This window comes from Myxocyprinus asiaticus, chromosome 22, assembly GCF_019703515.2.
Source record: "Myxocyprinus asiaticus isolate MX2 ecotype Aquarium Trade chromosome 22, UBuf_Myxa_2, whole genome shotgun sequence".
NCBI lineage: Eukaryota > Metazoa > Chordata > Actinopteri > Cypriniformes > Catostomidae > Myxocyprinus > Myxocyprinus asiaticus.
The window spans coordinates 24,549,203-24,567,009 of record NC_059365.1 but is presented as its reverse complement, the minus strand read 5'-3'; positions in this window follow the sequence as shown (position 1 = coordinate 24,567,009).

Genomic DNA, 17,807 nt, shown 5'->3' with positions numbered 1-17,807 from the left:
CCCATTCATGCAGCCTTGCATAGATAGTGCTGAGAGAGCAGCGAATCTAACCACCTGGGGTAACAGTACAGATCCAGCAGATTTACAGTTTATTACAACATGGTATCAATGTCAATTGCTTAATAATGGACAATGAAATACACAACTTGATACATAAGAGGGTAAAATAAATTGGAGATACTTAAGGTAGATAACATTCTGAATTGAGAGCAAATAACGAATGAGTACTGAAACCAGGTCTGGAAGACAGGAGCTGGGGATGAAGGAGGGTATTAATGCTACATTCCATCAGAGAATATTTAGCAGAGATGGGCCACTTCTATTAAAATTAATGGGAGAAATTGGAACGCTCAACCAAGGAGCTCTGAGTGCCCAATGGTCAACGGATGTAGAAAGGAAGTCCCACCTTACAATTAAAAGAGCCAATCACCTTTTTAGATACAGACATCACCTGTCAATCAACTCTAGAATGTGCATGTGCATTAGCTATACAAGCTGTGAAAATTGCGTTGTTTAGTGTATTATGAGGTTAAGATTTGCAATTTATGATTCCAGTATTGTTTTATTGCTGATTTGAAATATGTTCTTTGATCGAAATCTTGACCAACCTTTTATGAGGTTTTGGTCTTTCTCCATTCAAGAAGATAAGAGCTGCACTGGCATGACATGAAATAGCCTCCTGAGAGTGTTCCAAAGATGGCTGACAGTGGACTGACTTGCTAGAAAAACTTTGATTCCATTCAACTCAGAAAGTCGGATTTTCCTACTAGGAAAAATGCAATGGAATGCCACTTGAAGTCGGAATTCCAACTTGGAAACACGTGCAGAAATTTTCAACTCTGATTTCACCAAGATGCAGGTGCGTGACATCACACAAACATGTCGGCACCTGGGGAGATATACAAAGTAAGTGATAATCATTCACTTTGTTTTTTTAATAATATCGATAAATTAGTCAAAATTCCTTCATTACATGATATTATAGCTTGTTTAACAAACACTGGCAGAAACAGGTGTATAAAACATGGTAAAATTATACTCTATTTTGATAATTGTACACTTGTAACACAGATGCTAGCATTGCAGCATTGTTTATCAATTGGATTGCCTGGAGACATCTCTGGTGACAGATGAACACCTGCTCAGCTAATGGGAACATTGCAGTTTTGTTTCCTTACACGTCAGGTACTTCTCAAACGGCAGACTGCAGACTAGGAAGGCTGTGTCCTTCCTAGACCAGTCCTTCAGAGGCTAGAATGAGACGGTCTAGTAAGTGTGCATGGCGAACCATAAGCTTACAACCATGTGATATTTTACTTTGTTTAGAAAACCCATATACTTCAAAAATGAGAAATATGTCCTTAATCCCATAATTATTTTAGCAAAAAGCTAAAGTCTCTCAAAGAAAATGCCTTTATATACTACATTTTGCAACACTGATGTGACAATTTATATTTAAACCCTTTAATATATATATATATATATATATATATATATATATATAAAACAGAACAACAGACTTGTAAAATATATAAACTTTTCATATAATTGCCCTTTTATTAATTAATTTAAATATATTTTATTTTGTACCTTCAAATTTGTTGTTTTTGTCTAAACTACTAGTTTTCTACATATTGTCATTGCTGCAAATGCAGAGAGAGAAAAAGTAAGCTGCGTCATAAAGGTTTCCGCCTCCATGGTCACACAGCCCTTTTTTTAAATAATTTGGGACATGTGCAAATGATTGTGAGCGTTTGAAGGCCACGGAGGATACACCTGGTGCATCCTCCACAATATGGCATACGAAGGCTGCAAAACGAGGCTGCCTTCCAAGTGTCCTCACAATTGAGATTGTTACAAACCACCCAGCACAAGGCAGGGTAACATGAAGGGGAGGCCATATGAGGATAAGATTTAAACAAAAAATATTATTTATTTAAGTCAAAGTAACAAAATAAAAATATGTAATAAGAAAAGGAAATAAAAAGAAAAGCAAAGAACAATAAATCAGAAAAAATCAACTGAAACAAATCAAGGTGCTGGTGAGGAGAGGCCAAAACTCTGGGGAGATGGGCCTTTATATAAACCTGCTCAATCCAGGACTTATCAGGTAACTCATTGCACCTGTTCCTAGACTCCACCCTGGAAAAGAGACAACAGCATCTGGTGGACAAAAATAGCCTCCACACCCAGCACCATAACACCTCCCCGCTAAAAACAGAGGCTTCTCAAAAAGGGACTCTGTAACCTTGGATACCTACCAAAAAACAAACAAAAACATACTTAAATCCACAAAATAGTTTACTAATTTAATTTGTTCAATTAGGCTACTCATTCAGTCAAAATTGAAGGCGTTGTTTAGTCACCAGAGCACTCTCTCAACCAGCTGACGTCAACACAGTCCGCTCTAACTGCTCGCCAATCCACAGCCCCATCCTTCAGCAATTTTTCTGGTGCCTTGAAAAATACTGAACCAATAGTACACAGGAAAGCAAGAGGAGAGAGAGAGAGAAACTGGCAACATCATTCAGTCAGGGAATGGGACAATGTATCAGCCATAGCATTGTCCACCCCCGGATATGACAGATCTTCAGACTGTATGGCTGTAAGAACAAAGCCCAGTGAATAAGACGCTGATTTGGGCTACACAAATAATGTAAAAATGTGAGTGGATTGTGGTCAGAAAACACTACCATAGGTACAGAACCTCCACACACATATACGTCAAAATGTTGAAGTGCCCAAATCAATGTCAGCGCCTCTTTCTTGATTGTCGAGTAGTTAAATTGGTAAGAGTTAAATTTCTTTGAAAATAAACATACTGGTCTTTCCACTCCATTGTCATCCTTCTGCAGCAAAACTGCACCTGCACCCACCTGACTGGCATCTACTTGGATTTGAAAAGGCCGATCCCACCGGGGTGCAGCAAGAACAGGGACAGTGCTTAACAGAAGTTTTGCATGTTCAAATACTCGTTGACAATTTATTGATTGCAGAAATGCATTCATTCCTTATTGGTGGTAGGAGGTGGAAAATAATCAAGGGCCAAAACTTTCATGGGTACAGGACGCACGTGTCCCTGTCCTACCACTTCTCCCAAGTAGGTTACCATAGCTCTTGCAAATTCGCACTTTGCAAAATATACATTGAGTTTGGCTTTGGTTAGACGTGTGAACAATGCATGTGTTCGGCAAAGATGTTTCTCACATGTTTGCCTATAAACGATCACGTCGTCTAAATAAACAGCACACCCTTTCAGCCCTGAGATCACTTGGTTCATCAAGCGCTGGAAGGTTGCAGGTGCATTCCGAAGGCCAAAACTCATCACGGTGTAAGAATATAACCCAGACGGTGTAAACGCAGAAATGGAACCTGATAATACCCTTTGAGGACATCGATTTTTGTTACAAAACTAGCCACGCTATCCACACAATCTTCCAAGCATGGAAGTGGGAACGAGTCAGGCTTTGTAACATTATTCACATTTCTGTAGTCCGTACAAACCTAAAAGTTTTATCAGGCTTAGTGACTAAATGACAAGGTGATGCCTAGCTTGAATAACATGGTTTTGCTAAGCCATTACCCAAAAGATAATTAACCTCAGCTTCCAAAACGCTTTTCAGGGGATACATGATAAAATCTCTGTCGAATAGGTGAAGAATCCCCCACCTCTATAATCGTGCTGTATTACATTGTACACAATGGCGAATCAGAAGAAAGTGACGGAAACTCAGATATAAGAAACTTAAATTCAGCATGGTATTCCTTCGACAAATGCCCGAACATATTTTACAACTAAATTTTTCTGAATTACTGCTGAGGCCGGACAACACAGTCATCAGGAACATTCCGCTCCTCAGCGCAAGCTGCTACCATATGCAAGGAAGAGGCGAACACATTTCCTGCGACCAGCGCGACAGACTTCACTTCAGCATCTTGGACAATGGCTTCCAACCTGGATGCACGACTGTAATAAGGTTTCAATAGATTTACATGACAGAATTTTGTAGATATCTTACGGTCAGGAGTTGACAGTACATAATTTTGTTCAGACACCTGATGAACAATTGTATAAGGGGCCACAAATTTTGCTAAAAGGGGTGAACCTGTAATGGGGAGAACGCAAGCACTTGATCACCAGGGCTAAATTCTTTATGCTCAGCCCTGCGATCAAACCAGGTTTTCATTTTTATTTGGCCTTACCCAACTTTTCACTGGCGAATTTGCCTGCTAAAAATAAATCCATTTACATACTCCAACAGGTTCACTGGCAACTCGGGCTTTACCAACTCATCTTGCAGAGTTGCTAAAGACACCTCGAAGTTATGTTCAATAACTCTTCATAGCTGATATTTTATGAGACAATCAAGTCTCTCTTCAGTAGGAGCAACACAAATACTCCTCCAACCTATCCAGTTTTTGTAATTGAGACAATCAAGTCTCTTCAGAAGGAGCAACAAAAAACTCCCCCAACCTATCCAATTTTTGTAAATGAGACAATCAAGTCTCTTCAGAAGGAGCAACAAAAAACTCCCCCAACCTATCCAGTTTTTGTAAATGAGACAATCAAGTTTCTTCAGTAGGAGCAACAAAAAACTCCTCCAACCTATCCAATTTTTGTAATTTTGTAAAAATCACAACTCAAAATTTCTACTGAGCCCACCAAATTACCTACCAATTAGAATCAATTGAAAAAGAGCCCAATCAAACAAATGATTGATCCACACTTACCCAAATTCCCTTGACTGCGAACAACCAATGGAGCAGTGCAGACAACGCTACGATGCCAGAAGAAAACATAATTTAGGAGCGGCCCTGTATTTAAACTAATAGACCAATTAACTAATCTTAACCCTGGTGTGGGTACGCCCACATGCAGCTCAACTGCTAATCAGTCTATCCATGTCTGATGCATCAAAAACAATAAACTGAAATAACAAATCAAAATAAAAACAGCGTTAATCACTCTACTGCTAAGCACGGGGTTTTACGTAGCTGTGGTGGTCTAAACCACACTTAACCTTTTCTCCAGTAAACGTAACCCAATCTCGCACTCACTTTAGTTGATCATGTGCATCAAAAGCTTGACCCTTGTCAAGGTACCAGAACCTTGACCGCAGGACGGTCTTGGTGTTCCTGTCTCCAGCACCAGGGAAAAACATCCAACAAAAGGAAAAATATTTCAAAAGTTAACCAAAATACTAATTATTCCCCAATCAATAAATCCACGTAGCACTCCCCAAACCCAAATAGGCCCAATTTATAATCAATCAAATACAATTAAATGATTTACTTGCCAATCAGTAAACAGGCCCACCCAAATATTTCAAACCAACACTAACACAATACCTTTCACGTGATGTGTTAGTGACAAATAATCCGAAGGGCATTACTGACCTGGGCTGCGTTTCCCAATAACGATTGATGTTAGCGGTTAAGAGCATTTTCTATGAGCGATTTTACGAATGTTTGTTATTTTTTATTCCCAAAACTGCACTTAACATGAACGTGCGAGTATGCGATTTAAGTGCTAATTAAGAGAGACGCTGGCCATAAACGTGACGTGCTGAAATCTGACCATATAGTGCTGCTCGTCATTGCAACTTCATTATATTTGTTGCGTATCATTAAAAACTTTTGTATTTAGTTCGCTGGAAATATTTAAAAAATATTTTCTTAAGTGTACAACTTAATTCATTACATAATTGCATTTTGTTTTGCAGTCGTTTTGTGCAGAACAATATATTTATTTTTCACAATCACTTAATATTTCCTTTAAAAAAATTGCTCTGTGGGTCGAGACTAAAGCTTCAAGGATCAGTAAAGACAGCGGAGACCCTGTGTATGGTCCTGCTAATGACAACAAGCATTAATTGAATATAACGAGGTTCACCGTGTTATTGTGGAGTGCAAAATAAGGAGACACGTGGAAGCTGCGCTTTAGGGACATTCACCAATCAAAGGGAGATCTGCTTTTTTTTCCCAAAAGTGATAATGGTAACAGCAATGCTACACAACATGTGCGGTACTACACAATGCGTAGTGTGGGCGAGAGCCCCCTTAGGTGTCAGAGAGGAAGAGGAGACGAGGAGCCAATATACTGTACGGATGATTTTCATGCACGGCAGCAAGTTATTGACTTTTTTCCTTCTCTCTCTGATTGTAATTTTTGCAGTTCTCTGCAACAATCATCCCACCACTTTGTTGTTACTAACTAGTCCACAAATAACTTTTATTTATTTACTTATTAATTTAGCTATTTATCCGATTGTAACATTGGTGTCTAGGAGTGGAAGAGGAAGAGAGGAGATGCAGGAGTAGAATCTTTTAAATCTTTTAATTATAAATGCTGGAGTGGAACAAACAATAGAGCTAACTTCACAAAATAACAAAACAAGGAAACACTTTATCAATATAGCTATACACTTCATAAACTCAACACAACACTTCAAGGACTGACCAATCACTGAACAAAACTAGAGGGTATTTATAGACCGAAAACTAATGAAGGCAGGTGAGGATGACGATGAACAGATGGAAGTGATTAGGGCAGTGAATTCTGGGAAATGTAGTGCAGGGAAAAACTTCAAAATAAGAGTCCTTGAAGAACATGATGGAGACAGACTGTGACATTTACCCCCCCCCACCTTTAAAGGGCAACTCCTGACACCCAAAAATGGATGATGAGGGTAGGTTGATGCAGAAGATGAAGGATCCAAGGAGGTAGATCAGGAGGCCTAGGGGGCGGCTTCAGGATGGGGAATGGGTCAGGAGGTGGAACCATGGAAGACTCTGGGGGCGGAGCCATGAGAGGCTCAAGAGGCGAAGCCGTGGAAGGCGGAGCCATGAGAGGCTCGAGAGGTGAAGCTGTGGATGGCAGAGCCGTGAGGGGCTCGAGGGGCGAAGCCGTGGAAGGCGGAGCCGTGAGGGGCTCGAGGGGCGAAGCCATGGAAGGCGGAGCCGTGAGGGGCTCGAGGGGTGAAGCCATGGAAGACGGAGCCATGTGGAAGGTGGAGCCGTGAGGGGCTCGAGGGGTGAAGCCATGGAAGGCGGAGCCATGAGGGACTCGAGGAGCGAAGCTGTGGAAGGCGGAGCTGTGAGGGGCTCGAGGGGTGAAGCCGTGGAAGGCGGAGCTGTGAGAGGCTCGAGAGGCAAAACCGTGGAAAACTCAGGGGGCGGAGCCATGGAAGACTCTGGGGGCAGAGCTGTGGAAAGCGGAGTCAAGGAAGGTGGAGCCGAGGAAGGCAGAGCCAAGGAAGGCTTGAGGGACAGAGCCATGGAATGCGGAGTTATGAGAGGATCGAGGGAAGAGTCCGTGGAAGGCTCGGGGCTGAGAGCCGTGGAAGAGAGAACAGGCAGAGACTGGGGAATGACCTCCTTGGTCATGAGCATAGGCAGAGACTGGGGAGGAGGAGTCCTTTTCCTTCTCCTCTTCTGGCCAGCAGGGAGTGTGGATACAGGGACGGTCGAGGCTACAGGCACTGGCTCTGGGACGGTCGAGGCTACAGGCACTGGCTCTGGGATGGTCGCGGCTACAGGCACTGGCTCTGGGATGGTCGCGGCTACAGGCACTGGCTCTGGGACGGTCGCGGCTACACGCACTGGCTCTGGGACGGTCGTGGCTACACGCACTGGCTCTGGGGCGGTCGTGGCTACACGCACTGGCTCTGGGATGGTCGAGGCTACAGGCAATGGCTCTGGCTCTTTAACCGTGGCAGGCATGGGCACTGGCTTGTTAACCGTGGCACATTGGCATAGGTTGTGGCCCAGGGTTCCTGCCATAATTCACAGCATGTGGGGGAAATGCAACTTCTGTGGTCGCTACCACTGACTGCGGTGGGGAATCGACCACTGGAACCTGGAGAGGATGAGCCCCCCCAAAAAACAATTATTTAGGGGAATTGTATGGAGAGGAGTTACCTTGGAGATAGGGGGCATGGAAGGTGTGGAGACAGGGGCTGTGGAAGGTGTAGAGACAGGGGCCGTGGAAGGTGCGGAGGGAGGAGTCGTGGAAGAAGTCAATTTCTGTTTTAGACATGAGGCGAGTGAAGGGTTATGCATATTCAGGGTGGCTAGGATGTAATTCACCAAGGGAAGATCTTCCGCCTCCAGAAGTGCTGTGGGTCTGTGGAAGTTTAATCCCATTCCATAAATGGGCTTGAAGTATATATACGGTATTGAGGTCAAAGAGGGGAAGATCCTGCCTGAACAGCTCCAAGAATAACTCTGTTGGCTCCATGCTCAGTGATGTGCTCAACAAGGTGAGGCTTTGCAGGAGAGGAGGATTAGTGGGATCGCTGGAGTAGAGGAAGATATTTGGAAGAGCAGGTAAGTATATCTGTATTCTTTGTGGTTAAGTCCTTCTGTAATGTTGGTGTCTAGGAGTGGAAGAGGAAGAGAGGAGACACAGGAGTAGAATCTTTAAATCTTTTAATTATAAATGCTGGAGTGGAACAAACAATAGAGTTAACTTCACAAAATAACAAAACAAGGAAACACTTTATCAATATATCTATACACTTAATAAACTCAACATAACACTTCAAGCACTGACCAATCACTGAAAAAAAACTAGAGGGTATTTACACACAGAAAACTAATGAGGGAATGGAAGGCAGGTGAGGATGACGATGAACAGATGGAAGTGATTAGGGCAGTGAATTCTGGGAAACATGATGGAGAGAGACTGTGACAACAATACTGACTAACCATTTTATGCATTCATTATTATTATTAGCCTTTTTGGTTAAAAAATAAATAAAATAAAACACATGTATAGTGATATTAAATTAGCATAAATTGTAGCTATAGGTGTTTAAATTGTGTAATCAGGTGTAATTTCGTGTTTGTCCTGCAGGTGTCTGCGTAAGTCTGTGTTTACGATGTTCTAAACGCTGTACGAGTTCTCCAGAGCACTCGTTAATCTACAAGCATTTTCAAGTACTACTTAAGTTATGATGCTTTTGGGAAATGGGCCGCAAAACTAAGATGAATTGTAAGGTGGATTCTACGATCTACATAGGCTTACAATGCTATTGGGAAATGAGGCCCAGATCCCAGCTACAATCTCAGACTACGAGCCCCCATATGGTTACAAACCATCCGGCTCATGGCAGAGTAAGATGAAGGTGAGGCCACACAAGGATACGATTTAAACAAAAAATATTATTTATTTTAAAGTCAAAGTAACAAAATCAAAATATGTAATAAGAAAAGGAAATAAAAAGAAAAACAAAGAACAATAAATCTGAAAAAATCAACTGAAAAAATTCAAGGTGCTGGTGAGGGGAGGCCAAAACTCTGGGGAGAAGGGTCTTTTTACAAGCCTGCTCAATCCAAGACTCATCAAGTAATTCATTGCACCTGTTCCTAGACTCCACCCTGGAAAAGAGACAATGCCATCTGGTGGACATAAATAGCTTCCACACCCAGGGCCGAAACAAGATGGACTTCAACGGTGCTTATTGACATGGCAGCAGAGATATCCAGCCTAACGAGGCTGCAGCCTTCCGACTGAGAAGCACCCGCCATCTTCCGAGAGTTTGGCAATGGAATGCTTTTAAGGTTGGAGATCAGAGATATCAAGTAGGAATATCTCACATCCGACTTAAGTGGAATGCAGCATATGCTACTGTGGCAATGCCAGAGAAGCGTCTAAGAATGAATGAAAGGTGTCTGAATTTGTTTGGTAGTCATGACGATCAGCTGAGCATCAAGCTTCCCCACTAAAAGATGAGCTTAACCAGCATGCAATATCCATGCTGGTCTGGTTTATGTTGGCTAGTGTTGGTTTGGTGCTGGTCTAGATGGTGGACCATCATAGCCATGCTTTTCAACAGCAACACCTAGCTGTGAAGCTGGTTGACCAGCATGTTCTTTCTGATAAAGCTGGGAAGCTAGTTTAAAACCCTGGTGGGGACACCCTCATAGCAGCATCCCATGCTGGAGGACCAGCACCCAAAACGCAACATAAGCTGGTTTTCAGAAGGGTTGACTGACATGACCTGCTTGAACTGATGCGATGCTTGATTTTGTATTAATGTTTCACTACACCAGAAGATGTATTAACACAGAAGAAATGATTGTGCATCAATGCTTGCCTATGTTTTCACCTATTTAAATTTTTCTTGAGCTACTAGCTAGCCAGCTTGCCAGCTAGTGAGTGATAACTATCACATATTCTCTGTTTTTGCATTGACTTTTATGTTGAAATTCTTGTTTAGTTCCCATGTTCCTGTTTCCTGTTAGTTTGTAGTCCTTTGTAGTTTCATTTTATGATTGGTTTTCCCCTGATTGTTTCCACAGGTGTCCCTCATTCCCTTGTTTGCCATTGTGTATTTAAGCCCTTGTTTTCCCTGTTTCCTTTTGTCAGTTTTTGCATGTATTATGCCTTACTCTGTACGTCTGTTCCCCGTGTTTTGTTTCTTTATGTTCTGAGTTATCTGGTTTTCTTTTGTTTATTAAAGATGCTGTATTTAGATCCTCCACTCTCTCCTGACTTGTTACAATAACATTGCTTATGGTAGATTGTGTACAGTATGTCAATGTTTTGACTGTGACATATGATTAACTGGAATACTTTGATAGAAGTGGGGAATTTCTAAATGATTATACTGTAGATTATTTCCAACTTCATCTGGAATGAAGCATTCATTTAACCATTCCAGATCCACCTTTGAATTTGATAACCGGTTGATGCAGCCTAATCTCATGAAAATTATGTGACTGGTGGCATGTTAGCAAAATTATATTGCGTGGTTCATTACGCATATTGCAGCAGTTCCGAGATTAAATTTCCACCGTGTGGCACTTAAAAGTTTTCCCAAATAAATAAAGGCTTGGCAATACATTACGACAACTTTGTGATAGTCTTTATTACAATCAGTGGTAGGCACATGCACCGATGATGTGCACAGAGGGGACTGTCCGCATGTCTATAAAAACAGGACTGCAAGCAGCACAGTCTGGCATACTGTGCTGATGACGAAACTTGTGTCATGCTTACTGTGTGCGAGACGTTCCGGCACACAGAAAACCAAAGTATACTTTGGCCTTAAGTTTTTTTAACTTAAAGAGCACAAGTACCATTGAACAGACGTGCCTTAGACAAGCATGTGAAATAAAAATAAATACAAATAAATCTAACCAGAGCCTAACTTCAGGACCAATGCAACGGCATGAGTTGTGTGAAGAAAAAAAAAAATATATATATATATATATATATATATATATATATATATATATATATATATATATATAAACTCAGCAAAAAAAGAAACGTCCCTTTTTCAGGACACTGTATTTTAAAGATCATTTTGTAAAAATCCAAATAACTTTACAGATCTTTATTGTAAAGGGTTTACACTATGATTTCCATGCTTGTTCAATGAACCATAAAAAATTAATGAACATGCATCTGTGGAACGGTCGTTAAGACACTAACAGCTTACAGATGGTAGGCAATTAAGGTCACAGTTATAAAAACTTAGGACACTAAAGAGACCTTTCTACTGACTCTGAAAAACACCAAAAGTGAGATGCCCATTGTCCCTGCTCATCTGCGTGAACGTGCCTTAGGCATGCTGCATGGAGGCATGAGGACTGCAGATGTGGCCAGGGCAATAATTTGCAATGTCTGTACTGTGAGACACCTAAAACAGCGCTACAGGGAGACAGGAAGGACAGCTGATCATTCTCGCAGTGGCAGACCATGTGTAACAACACCTGCACAGTATCGGTACATCCGAATATCACACCTGCGGGACAGGTACAGGATGGCAACAACAACTGCCTGAGTTACACCAGGAATGCACAATCCCTCCATCAGTGCTCAGACTGCCCGCAATAGGCTGAGAGAGGCTAGACTGAGGGCTTGTAGGCCTGTTGTAAGGCAGGTCCTTACCAGACATCACTGGCAACAGTGTCGCCTATGGACACAAACCCACCTTCGCTGGACCAGACAGGACTGGCAAAAAGTGCTCTTCACTGACGAGTCGCGGTTTTGTCTTACCAGGGGTGATGGTTGGACTCGCATTTATCGTCAAAGGAATTAGTATTACACCGAGGCCTGTACTCTGGATCAGGATCAAGCTGGAGGGTCCGTCATGGTCTGGGGCAGTGTCATAGCATCATTGGACTGAGCTTGTTGTCATTGCAGGCAATCTCAACACTGTGCATTACAAAGAAGACATCTTCCTCCCTCATGTGGTAACCTTCCTGCAGGCTCATCCTGAAATCACCCTCCAGCATGACAATGCCACCAGCCATACTGCTCATTCTGTGTGTGATTTCCTGCAAGACAGGAATATCAGTGTTCTGCCATGGCCAACGAAGAGCCCATATCTCAATCCCATTGAGCACATCTGGGACCTATTGGATCGGAGGGTGAGGGCTAGGGCCATTCCCCCCAGAAATGTCCGGGAACTTGCAAGTGCCTTGGTGGAAGAGTGGGGTAACATTTCACCACAAGAACTGGCAAATCTGGTGCAGTCCATGAGGAGGAGATGCACTGCAGTACTTTATGCAGCTGATGGCCACACCAGATACTGACTGTTACTGTGAAACTGGTTCAGTTTATGTCTTAGTTGTTGAATCTTTTTATGTTCATACAAATATTTACACATGTTAAGTTTGCTGAAAATAAAAGCAGTTGATAGTGAGAGGATGTTTCTTTGTTTGCTGTAGTATATAAGTATGGTGTGCATATGCATACGTCTAGGTATCTTCATATTATACATATACACAAACCACTTAAAAGGGAGCCCAGTAAACAAAGCAGCAAAACAGCAGTGCTCTCCTTATGCAGGTGCTCCGCCCCGCAGCCCAAACAGAAAGGGAGAGAACAGCTTCAGTCATGCAGATCAGCCTACCAGATCGAGACAGCAAATGGTTAAAACTGAAATGAACCCCACACCCAACATAATTAAACAATAGTGAGGATACATACCAATACAGAGGAATGTTAGCGTGTATACGGTTGCTCAAAGTGTACATCACAGCAGCCTTTCGCTGACATACAAGGGATGCAATACACACTAGAATGTACAAAAACAGCATGAGTTGCCGAACGACACAACGTTGACACAGAAAACATGTAACAACTAAATCTACATACCTAGGGAACGATCAGCAGTATATCCACTGCAAGCTGCAGAGAATTTAGGACTCGACACAAACCTGGCTGCAACAGGTGAGCTAATATTAACCAGTGCATATACCCAGTAAGTATCAAGTTAGCCCACCAGCTATCAAAACATATGGTGCGTTCCATTTGTACTCGGAAGTCAGAAATTCCGAGTTCCCAATAGGAACTTTTAACTGGAACGCCCCCTCAAGTCGGAGTTCCGACTCAGAAACTCGGAGGAACTGCAACGACCCCAGCTTCAGAATCCAAAATGGCTGCTCAGTGCATCAACTGTAAGTGAAACAGTAGTAATATATTGTTTATTAGCACTTCTGTTTGTCTGTGTCTCAAACTCAGTGGTGCACACAGTACCTCTATCTGTGGGCATGATACTTCGGCATTATCTGTGCAAAATACCGCTTTTTTATGTGTTTTTATCGACTGGTATTGCTAACAATGGCTACTTCCTTCACCCTGTTTGTATTCTGAAAGAGAAAGCACAATAAAGGTTTGCCTGGACACATCCATCTTGGTTTTCCGACTGGTGTACTGGAACGCGTTCAACTCGGGAGTGATGTCATTCCCAGCTCCGATATCTGACTTCCAAGGTAAATGGAACGTACCAGTACCTTAGGTGGAGAACGAGTGACGTCAAACGGAAGAGACGGCGCAGCAATGATGCAAATGTTGATGGAGAAGCAATGATGCATATCCAGGTGGCATGTACTAACCCTTTATATACACAAAGGAAAGGACGCTGATTGGCTGACAAATAATACTACAAATATATGACACAGCACAGTAATGCAGGCAGGTTTCAACTGATCCTACTACAAATGCAAACATTAAGATGTATCATGGCCTATAGTAAAAGTGTTTTGATGTCATAAAATAGCATTGTGTGAGGAATAAGGCAAAAAGTACATGTTTATGAACTGATAATCCACCGTTTTACTCTTACTTTGTGTGAAAGTGAATAAAAGTCATTGTTGTTATAGCACCTCTAGTGTTTATTTAACCAGGAAAGTGCAGCGATATGTAACATCTGTGTAAGATCAGTGATGGCTAATTACACTTTGTTTGAAAAAAAAACCTTTTAGCCTTTTGACATTTGCATATAAATTACTGACCTGGCCTCCACGTTTACATTTATATGGGTGCTAAATTGCAGATGGTCTTTATCACTATCAAAAGATGCTAAAACAGGTCGCCTCTGGAGTGTCTCCATCAAGCTTCAAACACATTCCACAGAAAGGGGGGTGACCCCCCCGTGCCAGGCACCAGAGCAGTTGTCTGTCTCCAGTAATTCCAATACACGTCACACATACACCTAAAGACATTTTCTCTATTTAGGCCATAGTAAGCAGTTATAAATGTATCTGCTATATGCATGTGTTGTATGTATATTCCCCTACTATATTAACTTGGTTAAAACCCTTTACTTGTATTAGTTAGACGTTAAACGCATATATTCAAGTGTATGAGTGTATCTCTGCTTTAATATCGTCTGGAGGTTACCTTCTTGGTATCAAAATGATCTTCCCTTTATTTCTCACACAATAATGTACACCATGTGATCGTGAAATGCATCGAACAATTCTTACTATGTTTTGAATTAAAAGCTGCACTAGCGGTCCAGATCAGCAATAAAATGCGAATGGGCCATAAACGGAGACAAAGGATGTTTCTCCCGCTCAAAATGCATGCCTCTGATTGGCCACTCCACCCACAAAATGGGTGCGGCAATGAATTATCAAAACTCCAGAACGCAGACTAATCATCGCTCAAAACTCTTCTTCTTGAGACCAACACACTCCAAAACTCTCTCTTGAGTTTAACCTTCTGGCAGTGTTTACCTTCAAGTAACTTTGTGGATTTCCTGTGGACTTCTTCAACTCACTCCTAAAGAAATCGTTGAGAACCTCGTCTACCGCATCAAGACTCTTATTCAGCAACAAACCAATGCAAGTAACCATTTACAACTGATTAGATGCGCGTTTAAGTTTGAACCCCTTTTAAGGTGAATTGTGCCTCTGATGATTCTCATTTAGGTTGTGGTTAACTGACGTGAAATACTGCCTTCTTTGCTCTCTGTCTCTCCTTTTCTTACTTTCCTTCATTCTATATATGTATGTTTTGCTTTGTTTGTATGTTAGTTATAGTTTCATATATTAAATCCCTTATATTCACAATTGATTGTCTCTGTGTTCCGCTCACAATTCAAAGTCACTGAATGTTGCTCCTTGCTACATGCTAAACTACTGCTAGCACTGTATAAGTAGGAAGGCTATTGTTCCTTGGCCAGGAAAGTAATCTTCCAAGAGTTGATAAATAATTATATTGTCTGCTCGCTGGACGGACAGATCAAGTAATTGTAATATCGATTCTGCTACAGTTAATTCTAAGATCTAATCTAAATATTTATTATTGATTATAACCAGTTATAATTAATTATAAATAATTCCCGTTTAAGCTAATTTGCTACAGATACATACAAGCAACATGAAAATCATTTTGCAAAAATAAAGGTAAAGTATTATAATCATCTCTGTGGACCAAGCACTAATAAAGACTGCATGACTATAGTAAACAAATTGTTACTAGATTGGGCCACAGCCCAGTTTCCTCCAAAATGCTTGGATTTGCTTTTGTTGCTTTATATTCAGAAGGTTGCCAGCACCTTTTGGATTAATTTCTTTGAAATACCACTAGATACTTTTCATACATTTGAGTTATAATAGTACCCATTCCATTTAGGATTTGACATTTGTGCAGTGTACTGTAGGTCTGGGCAGCTAGTCAGCTCATTAAAGGTTGAGGTGAGTTAATATACCTTTTGATTTTCAAGTGTAGAATAAATCACAACAGCCTACATGCCATAACTTGAAAAACAATCTTCCTTCTGTCACGAGTACGTATTTTACTTATTCTAGAATGTGGGTTTTGTTTGTGTGTGCGTAAAGTTCTAGGAAGTGTTCAAATATTTTTCAGAATGTGTAAAAATTGTCTTCAGTGAACTTGTTCTGTGTTCGCGTATGTTGGTGTATGTGTCTGTATCAGTATGAGAAACAGAGTAAGAGTGAGCAGCCTGTATGCTTTGGGAGATTCACTCTGTGCTCCTGTGCACAGCGGACTGGCGTCTGTGGGCTTATGAGCTCAGAAGACTGGATATGGACTCCATCATGCTGGTCATGGGCGTTTATTGTTGTGAGTGCCTACGGATTACTCCCCAATTCCCCCCAAAATGGACACCAGTCTCTTTCCTCCACGCTCAGTGGTCCGCTGTATTGCAGGTCAGGACTTTTAAGGGCTGTTCGCCCTGTGTTGCTGCTTTCCACACTGCTTTCTGCCAACCAGCAAGGAACAAAATGTCTGCCATATGACTGTCACAGTCAGAAACTGAAGGCAAAGCAATGACTTTCAACATACCTGCTCTTGTGTTGTACCACTAAATAAAGGTTCAAGATTCAAGGTTTACCTCATTGTCATTCAGCACTAACTTGTTTTTATTTTTTTAAACAAGGTGCCAAGGCATGCATAACACGATTACTTAAAGTAATAGGAATACAAATTATGTCATTATCTACACACCCTAATGTCGCTCAAAACCTGTTTGACTTTCTTCCATCACACACAAAAGAAAAAAAAAAATATCAAAAGTCTTCACAGGGTTATTTGCCATTTAATGCAAGTGAATAGTGACTCAGGTGTGTCAAACTCGAAGAAAATAATTTCTGGGCGCTTTTAAGGAAGTAGAGTTAGGGCCGGAATATGCTCTATGCAAGTACGTGAACGCAGACGCATCTTGCCACGCAAGTTCGAGTTCACATGTCGTTGCATTCTGAAATGTGTGAGACCTCAATTCATAACTTAATGCAACTACGTACTGCATCCTCAGCGTTTTCGCAAGGGGCACTATAGAGAGATTAGTATGAACTGTCCACTTCTGCGTTGAGTTTTCTCTTTCAACTCAACTACTATCTATAGTTTAAAGACAATATTGTTGAGCAAGATTGTCTAAAGTCAGTATATTTATAGCAAATTACCTATATAATAACACATCCATTTTAATGGCACAGAAGTTTGAAGTTAACTCCATCGCCTTGAGTACTGAGATTTGTTCCCGCCATGGTAACACAAAAACAAACGTTAAGCATGTTCAAGCATGTGGCCAAGCTCTCGCATCTGTGTTCACATACTTGGGTAGAGTGTGTTTTGGCCTTTAGTCTCATGGGATTGTTGTTTACCAGAGTTAAAGATGAACTTAACTCTGTCAAATACTATAACCTGGGGTGTTAAGCATCTTTTATTATTATTTGTATTATATATATATATATATCACTGGTAGCAGTCCTGGATCTCTTTGTTCCCTTGTGTAAATGCCTGATGTGCTACTCCAGTGATGTAATATACTGTATTTGTAGAGTGCAACGAGGCCCTATTTCAAATTCCAGTCTAATATATAACCCTAGTATATATCTAATATATTAACCTAAACAAAATTGGAATGGATCTTGGCAGCAAGTGATCACAATATATTTTCGATGTATGGAAAAAGAGCAGTTTTAACATAGATTTATGTTAACTCATTTTGTATTCCAAAAAAAAAATAAAAATAAAATAAAAAAAAAAAAAACGACATGAGGGTGGGTAGATGATGAAAGATCTGCGAAGGTGTGACTTC